The sequence below is a fragment of the Macaca fascicularis genome, chromosome 1 (genome assembly GCF_037993035.2).
Source record: "Macaca fascicularis isolate 582-1 chromosome 1, T2T-MFA8v1.1".
Lineage (NCBI taxonomy): Eukaryota > Metazoa > Chordata > Mammalia > Primates > Cercopithecidae > Macaca > Macaca fascicularis.
Window position 1 is genome coordinate 213,669,919 of NC_088375.1, and position 12,654 is coordinate 213,682,572.

Below are 12,654 nucleotides of genomic sequence, written 5' to 3' on the forward strand. Positions count from 1 at the left end.
AAAAATACAAAAATTAGCTGGGCATGGTGGCGGGTGCCTGTAATCCCAGTTACTCAGGAGGCTGAGGCAGGAGAATTGCTTGAACCCGGGAGGCGGAGATTGCAGTGAGCTGAGATAACACCACTGCACTCCAGCCTGGGCAACAGAGCAGGACTCTGTCTAAAAATAAATAAATTTAAAAAATCATATCTACCTTAGCATGGAGGTGAGGATTAACACTTGGCACAATTCTTAGCATACAGTAAGTACTCAGTAAATGCTAGCTAGTATTGGCCGTTAGTCTTTTTTTTTTTTTTTGGAGACAGAGCCTCCCTCTGTCACCCAGGCTGCAGTATAGTGGCACAATCTCGGCTCACCGCAACCTCTGCCTCCCGGGTTCAAGCAATTCTCCCACCTCAGTCTCCTGAGTAGCTGGGACCAAAGGTGCGTGCCACCATGCCTGGCTAATTTTTGTACTTTTAGTAGAGCTGGGGTTTCACTGTATTGGCCAGGCTGTTCTCGAACTCCTGACCTCAAGTGATCTGCCCATCTTGACCTCCCAAAGTGCTGGGATTATAAGCATGAGCCATGATACCCGGCCAGCCATTAATCTTTATTATGGGGCTGTAATCCCTTATCTGCGATCTGAAAGTCACTCTTTTTCATCATTTCACTAGATGCCATCATGAAATTCATAACTCTCTGAAAACTGAAAGTATTTCCATAAATTTGCCACCAAAACTCATTTGATGCAAAATGAAAACCCACTGTTTGTGAACATATTGATATAGTTGATTACTGGTTGTGGCCCCAGAATATGTACCAAATCACCTTTCTAAAATCTGAAAATTTCTGAATTCTGAATCATTTCTGGCCCCTAGAGTTTTGGGTAGGGAGCTATGAGCCTGTAGTAGGGGAGATGTGACAGAGCCATAAAATGACATGACCATGGTCAGAGCCAGGGCTTGCTGGGTTCAAGGAGTGGGGAGATCCTTGGCGCTGTAGGAGCCTTAGAGGTGAGAGCAAAGGGGACAAAGGACTTACTGCAGGGGTCTTGCTTACAACAGAAACTGATTGATTTAAGCAGCAAGGGAACTTATTGGAAGGGTATTGAGTTAGTACCAGGGCACTGGCAAGCGGGAGAACCAAGCTCAGAGCCCTCGGGGCCAAGGAGCTGTCAAAAGCACCCACAGAACTGGTCAAGTGAGAAACAGCAGAGCTCGAAAGCTACAGCTTGTACTGCCAATCCTGACCCACATCTAGCAGCAGACGTGCGAACCACTTCCAGCCTAGCTGCTGCTGCCTCTAGACACTGTTTCTCAGCCCCTGCAAAATCTGCAGTGGGAATGTCTGATTGGCAGAACCACGGTCACCTGACCACACCCAGGCTTCAAGGGAAGCTGGGAAAACAAACATCTGGAGATTTTTGCTTCCACAATGGGAGGCACTTCTGCCTCCTGCCAAATGACTTCTGAGAAATAGATTCCTCTACATTAGAAAAAAGGACACAGATGCCAGGCAACCAAACTGAACAAGAACAGGCAAAAAGTTTAGTAGCCACAGCTTCTCAGAGGAGGGATTGATTCTACTCAGGCCTTGAAGGATGACCAGACTTAGGTGGAAGGGGGAATAGAGGGTGGAGGAATGCAGGGACCTAGGATTCTGGCTAGAGCTTGCTTACAAAATGACAGTCCCTGAATTAAGCGCTTTATTCTCATTTAGTCCTCATTCCTGTAGGCAGCAGAGGAGCTATGATTAGCAGCATTTTTCAGACAAGGAACTTGAGGATAAAAGAGGTTAGATAAATTTGTCCGTGGACATATTGCTAGAAGGTGGCAGAGCTGGACATCTGACACTGGGCATTCTGACATCTGGCCCGTAACCTCTACACTAGACAGAAACTAGGTTCTATATTGAGTGCCTACTTCTATCAATTGATGGTGGCTTCCTGGAGCCCTGTGTTGAGAAGGTTTCTAAGGTTGTTTCTGGTATATAATGTTAGAAGGTCTGTGATCAGTTAGACATCCTCTTAATAAATTTGGCCTGAGAACTCAAAATTCACATCTTGTCAAGTGAACATGCAATACTTATCAAAACCAATTATATATTGGGTCATTTTAAAAGACCCAAGACATTTCAAAAGATTGAAATTATTTAAATTATGTTATTTGACCACAAAGGGACTAAACTAGAAATCAATAACCAAAAGATAAAAAGAAAATCCCCAACTGCCTGAAAATTAAACATTATACTATTCAAATAAGAAACTGAAATGGAAATCAGAAAACATTCTGAACTAAATTATGGTGGCACACACCTGTAGTCCCAGCTGTTTGGTAGGCTGAGGTAGGAATATCACTTGAGGCCAGGAGTTCAAGGCTGTTGTGAGCTATGATTTTGCCTGTGAATAGCAACTGCACTCCACTGTGGGCAAGAGAGTGAGACCCCATCTCTAAAACAAACAAACTTGTAGGGTGCAGCTAAAGCAGTGCAGCGAGGAAAATTCATGGCCTTAAAAATGCAAATATTAGAAAAGAGAAAGATTTGAAAATGAATAATTAAAGCTTCTATCTCAAGTAGCTGAAAAAGAATAGGAAATCAAACCTAAAGGGGAAAAAAGAAAGTAGAATATAACAAAAATAAGAACAGATATGAAAATCAACCATGTTTTTAAAGTTTATTCTTTGAAAGGACTAATCAAACTGAGTAAGCCATATTGGTCATCAGCAAGGTAGGTGGAAAAGAATAGCACATGTGCCACATAGTCCCTGTAATTGGAACACTTCATCTTTTATATGGTATGCACTCATACAAGTACTAGTTAAACTGGATTTGATCAAGGACACAGAGACACCAAATGTTTAAGGATTGATGGATAATTCCATTAGGTTGAAGTTGAAAGTTACTGTAAGGAGGATGAATTAGTAAGACTCTGTTGTAAGTGACAGAAGCCCAACTCAAACTGGCTTAAGCATATGAAGGACTGTATTTGTTCACATGGATGAAAAGTCCTGGAGGAATTCTGGCATTATTCTGTTGGTCCTAGGCATTCAAATGGTGCTGCAGGAATGACTCTTCATGGTTTTTCTCCTCTTCTTTCTGTCTTTACTCACTTCTCAGGCGGGCCCTCCTACCTAGGCTGGAGAGGCTGTGGGCTACTCTGGGTGTGTTGTCATGGTGCTGGGAGAAGCCCAACTGCCTAAGCACATTTCAGACTTCTGCATGTCTCACTTGCTAACATATTACTGGCCAAAGCAAGTCACGTGATTAAGCTCAAAGTCTAGGAGTGGGAAAATTCTATCATGAGGCTGTGACAAGGCAATGGAGTGAAAATTTGAGACCATTGTTTAATATACAGGCATTAACTAAATGTTGGGCTTTCTGAGTCATAGGGTACATGCATGCTTAAGTTCACTTAAATACAGCCAGATTGTTCTCCAGAATGGCTGCACTGTCTACATTTCCCAAGAGCAATTCACAATGGTGGGTGCTTCCCTAAATCCTCACCAATGCTCAGCATTATCATCTCTCTCATTTTTGCCAGACTGATGGATGCGAAATGGCTGTCAAAAATGTGAGAGATGGAAAATGCTGAGCATAGGATAATGTCAGCCATTGTACTACTTTGCGTGTCTCTGATTGCACAGGCAACTGAGCCTCTTCTCATCTTGTTAAACATTTGGATTTCTTGTCTGTGAATCACCTGTTCATATTCTCAGCTCATTTCTCCCCCTTTTTTTTTTTTTGTTCCTTTTCTCATTGATTTGCCGGAGGTCCATGTATATTCTGGATATTGATCCCCTTGCCAGCTTTAGATACTGCAACTATCTTTTACAAATCAGTTTTCCATCAGTTAATTTTGTCTACAGGGCATTTCACTGGACAGAAAAATGTGATATAATTGAATCCAGCATTTCTTGCCTCACAGTTTGTGCTTTTTGGGTCTAGTTTAAGAGGCATTTTCTCCATCTCTAGATCACAAGGCTGTGGTACGCTTTCACCTTTCAGATTTAGTTCTTTCATAACTAAATCCTCCTCTGGAATCCACCTTTGTAATGGTCAAGGTTAGGGAGCCAGTTTGTTTGTTTGTTATCGTATACAGTGCAAAGCCAGTTTTCCCAATGCCATCTACTAAAAAGTTTGCTCTTTTCTTCCTTGATTTATGGTGCCACCTTTGTTATATATCAAATCTACCTATCTATATTCATATCTATTTTTCTATTTCTATATATTTGTATATTTGACAAGATAATCTCTTCCATGGGGAACATGTCATCAGGACCTCCTGAGGCTGTGTCATGGAAAAAGAAAAAAAAAGAAAACAAAAAAAGGCTATCTCTCCCTCTTGACTCTACTCTTTTTTTTTTTTTTTCCTGTAGAGACAGTGTCTCATTACATTGTGCAGGCTGGTCTCAAACGATCCTCCAGCCTTGGCCTCCCAAAGTGCTGGGATTACAGGTGTGAGCCACTGCACCTGGCAGACTCTGCCCTTTGTGGACCTTTGTTCTAATTTAGAACAAGCTTGTTGAGTTTCTCCAACACAAAATGCATCTAAATTTTTGCTTGAGATTGCAGTGAGTTTGTAAATTAAATTAAGGAGAACCAGCAACTTTATGTCATTAAATTGCCATAACCATGAGTATGGGATTTTTTTTTTTTTTTTTTTTTTTTTTTTTTTTTTTTTTTTTTTTTTTTGAGACGGAGTCTCACGCTGTTGCCCAGGCTGGAGTGCAGTGGCGCGATCTCGGCTCACTGCAAGCTCCGCCTCCCGGGTTCCCGCCATTCTCCTGCCTCAGCCTCCTGAGTAGCTGGGACTACAGGCGCCCGCCACCGCGCCCGGCTAATTTTTTGTATTTTTAGTAGAGACGGGGTTTCACTGTGGTCTCGATCTCCTGACCTTGTGATCCGCCCGCCTCGGCCTCCCAAAGTGCTGGGATTACAGGCTTGAGCCACCACGCCCGGCCAAGTATGGGATTGATATGTACTTATGTCTTCTTTTATGTCTTTAATAAAAATTTTAAACTTTCACCTTAGGGATGTTTTGCGTCTCTTCATTTCCACATACTTTCAATATAAAGCTTAGAGGTTTCTTTTGTTTCAATTTTGAAACAATCTTAACACACAGGAGAGTTGTAATAGTAGTACAAAGACTTTTTTTTTTTCCCTGAGCTATTTGAGTTTCTTCCCTGAATTATTCGCTGAACTATTTGCCAATATGATGCCCCATCACCTCTAGATACTTTGTACAATATTTAAAAAAACAACAAGAGCTGGGCAAGGTGGCTTACTCCTATAATTTTAGCACTTGGGGAAGCAGAGGTGGGAGGATCATTTGAGCCCAGGAGTTCGAGACCAACCTGAGCAACATGATGAAACTCCATCTTTATTAGTCCATTTTCACACTGCTGATAAAGACATACCCGAGACTGGGAAGAAAAAGAGGTTTAACTGGACTTACAGTTCCACGTGGCTGGGGAGGCCTCAGAATCATGGCGGGAGGTTAAAGGTACTTCTTAAATGGTGGTAGCAAGAGAAAATGAGAAGGATGCAAAAGCAGAAACCCCCTGATAAACCCATCAGATCTCGTGAGACTTATTCACTACCACAGGAACGGTATGGGGGAAACCGCCCCCATGATTCAAATGATCTCCCACCGGGTCCCACAACATGTGGGAATTATGGGAGTACAAGTCAAGATGAGATTTGGGTGGGGACACAGAGCCAAACAATATAATTCTGCCCCTGGCCCTTCTAAATCTCATGTCTTCACATTTCAAAACCAATCATCCCCTCCCAACAGTCCCCCAAAGTGTTAACTCATTTTAGCATTAACCCAAAAGTCCACAGTCCAAAGTCTCATCTGAGACAAGGCAGATCTGTCTATGAGCCTGAAAAATCAAAAGCAAGCTAGTTACTTCCTAAGATACAATGCGGGTACAGGTATTGGGTAAATACAGCTGTTCCAAAGGGGAGAAATTGGCCAAAACAAAGGGGTTACAGTGCCCATGCAAGTCTAAAATCCAGCAGGGCAGTCAAATTTTAAAGATCCAAAATGATCTCCTTTGACTGCATGTCTCACATCCAGTTCACAATGATGCAAGAGGTAGGTTCCCATAGTCTTGGGGAGCAGCAGCTCTGCCCCCGCAGCTTTGCAGGGTATAGTCCCCCTCCTGGCTGCTTTCATGGGCTGACATTGAGTGTCTGTGGCTTTGTTTTTTTTTTTTTTGAGACGGAGTCTCGCTCTGTCACCCAGGCTGGAGTGCGGTGGCGCGATCTCGGCTCACTGCAAGCTCCGCCTCCCGGGTTCACGCCATTCTCCTGCCTCAGCCTCCTGAGTAGCTGGGACTACAGGCGCCCGCCACCTCACCCGGCTCATTTTTTGTATTCTTTAGTAGAGATGGGGTTTCACTGTGTTAGCCAGGATGGTCTCGATCTCCTGACTTCATCATCTGCCCGTCTCAGCCTCCCAAAGTGCTGGGATTACAGGCTTGAGCCACCGCGCCCAGCCGTGTCTGTGGCTTTTCCAGGCAAATGGTGCAAGCTGTTGGTGGATGTACCATTCTGGGGTCTGAAGGACAATGGTCCTCTTCTCACAGCTCCATTAGGTGGTGCCCCAGTAGGGACTCTGTATGGGAGTTATGATCCCACATTTCCCTCTGCACTGCCCTAGCAAAGGGTTCTCCATGAGGGCCCCATCCCTGCAGCAAACTTTTGCCTGGACATCCAGGTGTTTCCATACACCTCCTGAAACCTAGGCAGAGGTTCCTAAACCCCAATTCTTGACTTCTGTGGATCTTCAGGCTCAACATCACATGGAAGCTACCAAGGTTTGGGTCTCGCACCCTCAGAAACCATGGGCGAAGTCCCTTCAGCAACAGCTGGAGTGGCTGGGTCACAAGGCACCAAGTCCCTAGGCTGCACACAGCATGGGGACCCTGGGCCCAGCCTATGAAACCATTTTTCCTCCTATGCTTCCAGGTCTGTGATGGGAGGGACTGCCATGAAGACCTATGACATACCCTGGAGACATTTTCCCCATTGCCTTGGTGATTAACATTCGTCTCCTTGTTACTTATGCAAATTTCTGCAGCCAGCTTGAATTTCTCCTCAAAAAATTGATTTTTCTTTTCTACCGCATTGTCAGGCTGCAAGTTTTCCAAACTTTTATGGTTTCTCTTTTAAAATGGAATGCTTTTAACAGCACCGAAGTCACCGCTTGAATGCTTTGCCGTTTAGAAATTTCTTCCACCAGATACCCTAAATCATCTTTCTCAAGTTCAAAGTTTCACAAATCTCTGGGGCAGGGGCAAAATGCCACCAGTCTCTTTGCTAAAACATAGCAAGAGTCACCTTTGCTCCAGTTCCCAACAAGTTCCTCATCTCCATCTGAGACCACCTCATCCTGAACCTTATTGTTCATATTTCCATCAGCATTTTTGTTAAAGCCATTCAACAAGTCTCTAGGAGGTTCTAAACTTTTCTACATTTTCCTGTCTTCTTCTGAGACCTCCAAACTGTTCCAGCCTCTGCCTGTTACCCAGTTCCAAAGTCACTTCCACATTTTTGGGTATCATTCAGCAACGACCCACTATACTATTACCAATTTACTGTATTTGTCCATTTTTATGCTGCTGATAAAGACATATCCGAGACTGGGAAGAAAAAGAGGTTTAATTGGACATATAGTTCATATGGCTGGGGAGGCCTCAGAATCATGGCAGGAGGTGAAAGGCACTTCTGACTTGGCGGCGGCAAGAGAAAATGAGATGGATGCAAAAGCGGAAACCCCTGATAAAACCATCAGATCTCACAAGACTTATTCACTGTCATTAGAACAGTATGGGAGAAACCACCCCCATGATTCAAAGTATCTCCCACCGGGTCCCTCCCACAACACATGGGAATTATGGGAGTACAATTCAAGATGAGATTTGGGTGGGTACACAGAGCCAAACCGTATCACCATCTCTACAAAAAAATACAAAAATTAGCTGGGTATGGTGGTATGCCTATGGTCCCAGCTGCTTGGAATGTGGAGGTGGGAGGATTGCTTGAAACTGGGAAGTTGAGGCTGCAGTGAGCTGTGATTGTGCCACTGCGCCCTCCAACCTGGATGACAGCACGAAACCCTGTCTCAAACAACAACAAAAACAAGGACAGATTCCTACATAGTCACAATATAACCATCAAAGTTGGGACATTGATGCTGATATACAACTACCATGTCATCTCAGACTTCATTCAAATTTCATCAATAATTGTCCCAATAATGCTCTTTCTTTTTTTTTTTTTTTTTTTTTTTGATATGGGTCTGGCTCTGTTGCCCAGGCTGGAGTATAGCAGTGCAATCTCAGCTCACTGCAACCTCCGCCTCCTGGGTTCAAGTGATTCTCCTGCCTCAGCCTCCCGACTGGCTGGAATTACAGGTGCATGCCACCACACCCAGCTAATTTTTGTATTTTTAGTGGAGATGGGGTTTCACCATGTTGGCCAGGCTGGTCTTGAACTCCTGACCTCAGGTGATCCGCCCACCTTGGCCTCCCAAAGTGCTAGGATTACAGGCGTGAGCCACTGTGCCCAACCTAATTTTTATATTAATAGGTTGGCCTTTTATCTGGTAATTATTCTATTGGTTTTTCTTTGTAAGTGACTATATAATCTACAAGTAATCACAGTTTTCCCTCTTATCTTTCAATCCTCACACTTTTCCTTTTCTCTGAAATGTCAGCAAGAACTCTAGGGCTGCTAGGAGCTGTGGCTCACACCTGTAATCCCAGCACTTTGGGAGGCTGAGGTGGATGGATCACTTGAGGTCAGGAGTTCAAGACCAGCCTGGCCAACATGATGAAACCCCATCTCTACTAAAGATACAAAAATTAGGTGGATGCAGTGGCAGACACCTGTAATCCCAGCTACTCAGGAGGCTGAGGCAGGAGAATCACTTGAACCTGGGAGGAGGAGGTTGCAGTGAGCCAAGATCATGCCACTGCACTCTAGACTGGGAGACAGAGCAAGACTCTATCTCAAAAAAAAAAAAAAAAAAAAGAACTCTAGGGCTAACCTTAGGTAGTATCCGTGATTTAAGGCATCCTTGAGTTGTTTCTGATATTGGAGGTACCTAAAGCTTCTCCTATAAGAATATATTTGGGAGGCTGAGGCAGGTGGATCACCTGAGGTCAGAAGTTTGAGACCAGCCTGACCAATATGGTAAAATCCCGTCTCTACTAAAAAAAATACAAAAATTAGCCAGGCGTGGTGGCGGGTGCCTGTAGTCCCAGCTACTTGGGAGGCTGAGACAGGAGAATTACTTGAACCTGGGAGGCGGGAGGTGGAGATTGCAATGAGCCAAGATCACATCACTGCACTCTAGCCTAATTGACAGAGTGAGACTTCGTCTCAAAAAAAAAAAAAAAAGAGGCCGGGCGCGGTGGCTCAAGCCTGTAATCCCAGCACTTTGGGAGGCCGAGATGGGCGGATCATGAGGTCAGGAGATCGAGACCATCCCGGCTCACACGGTGAAACCCCGTCTCTACTAAAAAATACAAAAAACTAGCCGGGCGAGGTGGCGGGCGCCTGTAGTCCCAGCTACTCGGGAGGCTGAGGCAGGAGAATGGTCTAAACCCGGGAGGCGGAGCTTGCAGTGAGCTGAGATCCGGCCACTGCACCCCAGCCTGGGCGACAGAGCAAGACTCTGTCTCAAAAAAAAAAAAATAAAAAATATATATATATATATATACACACACACATATATATATATATGTATGTATTTGGGCTGGGTGTGGTGGCTCATGCCTATAATCCCAATACTTCAGGAGGCCAAGTGGGGAGGATTGCTTGAGGCCAGGGGTTTGAGACCAGCCTGGGCAACATAGTGAGATCCCTTTTCTACATAAAATAATTTTAAAAACAGCTGGGTGTGGTGGTGCACACCTGTAGTCCCAGCTACTTAGGAGGCTGAGGTGGGAATACAGCTTGAGCTCAGGAGTTGGAGGCTGCAGTGAGCTGTGTTCATGCCACTGCGCTCCAACCTGGGCAACAGAGTAAGATCCTGTTTAAATATATATATATATATATGCTAAATTTTGGCATGTAATTTTTATATGCTTTTATAAGTTCTTTTATATTCCTTGTTTGCTAATAATATTTAAAAATCAAAATTATTGCTGAATTTATCAAAAGTCTTTTATGTACCTGTGTGCCTCCAATGAAATAATCACATGGTTTTTCTTCTCTAGTCTATTAATTAACAAGGAAAACTTAAGGTATACAATGTATATATTTTGTGATGGTCAATTCTCCTTTCTTATGTGGAATAAACCCTATTTTGGTTGTGATTCCAAAAAAAATAAACGTAAGACTGCGTAAGGTGGCTCATGCCACCCAGAACTTTCAAGGCCTAAGTGGGGGACGGATTGCTTGAGTCCAGGAGTTTGAGACCAGCCTGGGGAACATAGCAAAGCCCCAGCTCTACAAAAATTACAAAAATTAACTGAGTGTGAGGGCGCACCCCTGTAGTCCCAGCTGCTTGGGAGGCTGAGGTGGGTGGATCACCTGAGCCCAGGGAGGTTGAGGCTGCAGTGAGTTGCAATCATACCACTGCACTTCAGCCTGGGTGACAGACTGAGACCCTGTCTCAAAAAATAAAATAAAAAATACATAAAGAAATAAACACACTTTGGGAGGCCGAGGCGGGCGGATCACAAGGTCAGGAGATCGAGACCACAGTGAAACCCCGTCTCTACTAAAAATACAAAAAATGAGCCGGGCGCGGTGGCGGGCGCCTGTAGTCCCAGGTACTCAGGAGGCTGAGGCAGGAGAATGGCGGGAACCCGGGAGGCGGAGCTTGCAGTGAGCCGAGATCGCGCCACTGCACTCCAGCCTGGGCAACAGCGTGAGACTCCGTCTCAAAAAAAAAAAAAAAAAAAAAAAAAGAAATAAACACAGAATTCAGTTAGCCAATTTTTAAAGATTTTCATCTTGTGTTTATAGGTGAAAATAACCTGTAATTTTATTTTCTTTTTGTATTTATAGGTGAAAAAATCTGTAATTTTCTTTTCTTTGCTTTTCAATTGAGACAGGGTTCTCACTCTGTCACCCAGACTGGAGTGCAGTGGCACAATCACGGCTCACTGCAGCCTTCACCTCCCGGGCTCAGGTGATTCTCCCACCTCAGCATCTTGAGTAGCTAGGACTACAGGCACCCATCACCATGCCCGGCTAATTTTTGTATTTTTTGTAGAGAAGGGGTTTCTTCATGTTGCTCAGGCTGGTCTCGAACTCCTTGGCTCCAGCAACCCACCTAGGCCTCCCAAAGTCCTAGGATTACAGGCATGAGCCACCTTGCCCCAGCCTAATTTTCTTTTCATGTTTTGTCTTTCCAGTATTGAAAGTAAGATGATATTGTGTCCAGAATTAGTGGGTTCTTGGTCGCGCTGACTTCAAGAATGAAGCTGCGGACCCTCGCGGTGAGTGTTACAGTTCTTAAAGATGGTAGTCCAGACTTTGTTCCTTCAGATGTGTCCACAGTTTCTTCCTTCTGGTGGGTTTGAGGTCTCCCTGACTTCAGGAGTGAAGCTGCAGACCCTCGTGGTGAGTGTTACAGCTCTTAAAAGGGAGCACGTCTGGAATTGTTTTTCTCAGTGGGTTCATGGTCTCGCTGGCTTCAGGAGTGAAGCTGCAGACCTTTGCAATGAGTGTTACAGCTCATAAAGGCAGGGTAGACCCAAAGAGTGAGCAGCAGGAAGACTTATTGTAAAGAGCAAACGAACAAACCTTCCACACTGTGGAAGAGGACCCCAGTGGGTTGCCACTGCTGGCTCAGGCAACCTGCTTTTATTCCCTTATCTGACCCTTCTCACATCCTGCTGATTGGTCCATTTTACAGAGAGCTGATTGGTCCATTTTGACAGAGTGCTGATTGGTGCGTTTACAATCCCTGAGCTAGACACAGAGTGCTGATTGGTGCATTTACAATCCCCTAGCTAGACATAAAAGTTCTCCAAGTCGCCACTAAGTTAGCTAGATACAGAGTACTGATTGGTGTATTTACAAACCTTGAGCTAGACACAGAGTGCTGATTGGTGTATTTACAATCCCTTAGCTAGACATAAAAGTTCTCCAAGTCCCCACCAGACTCAGGAGCCCAGCTGGCTTCACCTAGTGGATCCCTGATGGGGCCGTGGGCAGAGCTGCCTGCCAGTCCCGCGCCATGCGCCCATACTCCTCAGACCCTGGGTGCTCTGCATGCGGCAGAGCAGCAGAGCAGCTGGTCTGGGAGGCTGCGGCCGTGGGAGCCCACCGCAGGGGGTAGGGGTTGGGGGAGAGGCGGGGGGAGGGATTTGGGCATGGAGGACTACAGATCCAGAGCCCTGCCCTGTGGGGAGGCAGCTGAGGCCCTGCGAGAATTTGAGTGCAGAGCTGGCAGGCCGGCACTGCTGGGGAACCTGGCCCACCCTCTGCAGCCGCTGGCCTGGGTGCTAAGCTCCTCACTGCCTGGGGCAGGAGGCGCCAGCAGACCTCTCCAAGTGCAGGGCCCGCTGAGCCCATGCCCACTCAGAACTTGCCGCGAGCAGCCCCTGTTCCCCCCTGCACCTCTCCCTCCACACCTCCCTGCAAGCAGAGAGAGTTGGCTTCGGCCTCGGCCAGCCCAGAGAGGGGCTCCTACAGTGCCATGGT

At 45.4% G+C, this 12,654-nt stretch overlaps 1 long non-coding RNA gene across 2 annotated transcripts in view; it reads left to right on the top strand.

Annotated features, from left to right (window-relative positions):
- The window catches only part of LOC123570205 (uncharacterized), a 55,765-nt gene that overhangs the window by 22,939 nt on the left and 20,172 nt on the right, over positions 1 to 12,654 (top strand). Inside the window, exon 2 of one of the 2 annotated variants that reach the window (XR_010583782.1) lies at positions 11,361 to 11,568. This is a non-coding gene — a long non-coding RNA (uncharacterized lncRNA). The remainder of the gene's footprint in view (positions 1 to 11,360; positions 11,569 to 12,654) is intronic. The other variant, XR_012424913.1, reaches the window with a different exon arrangement.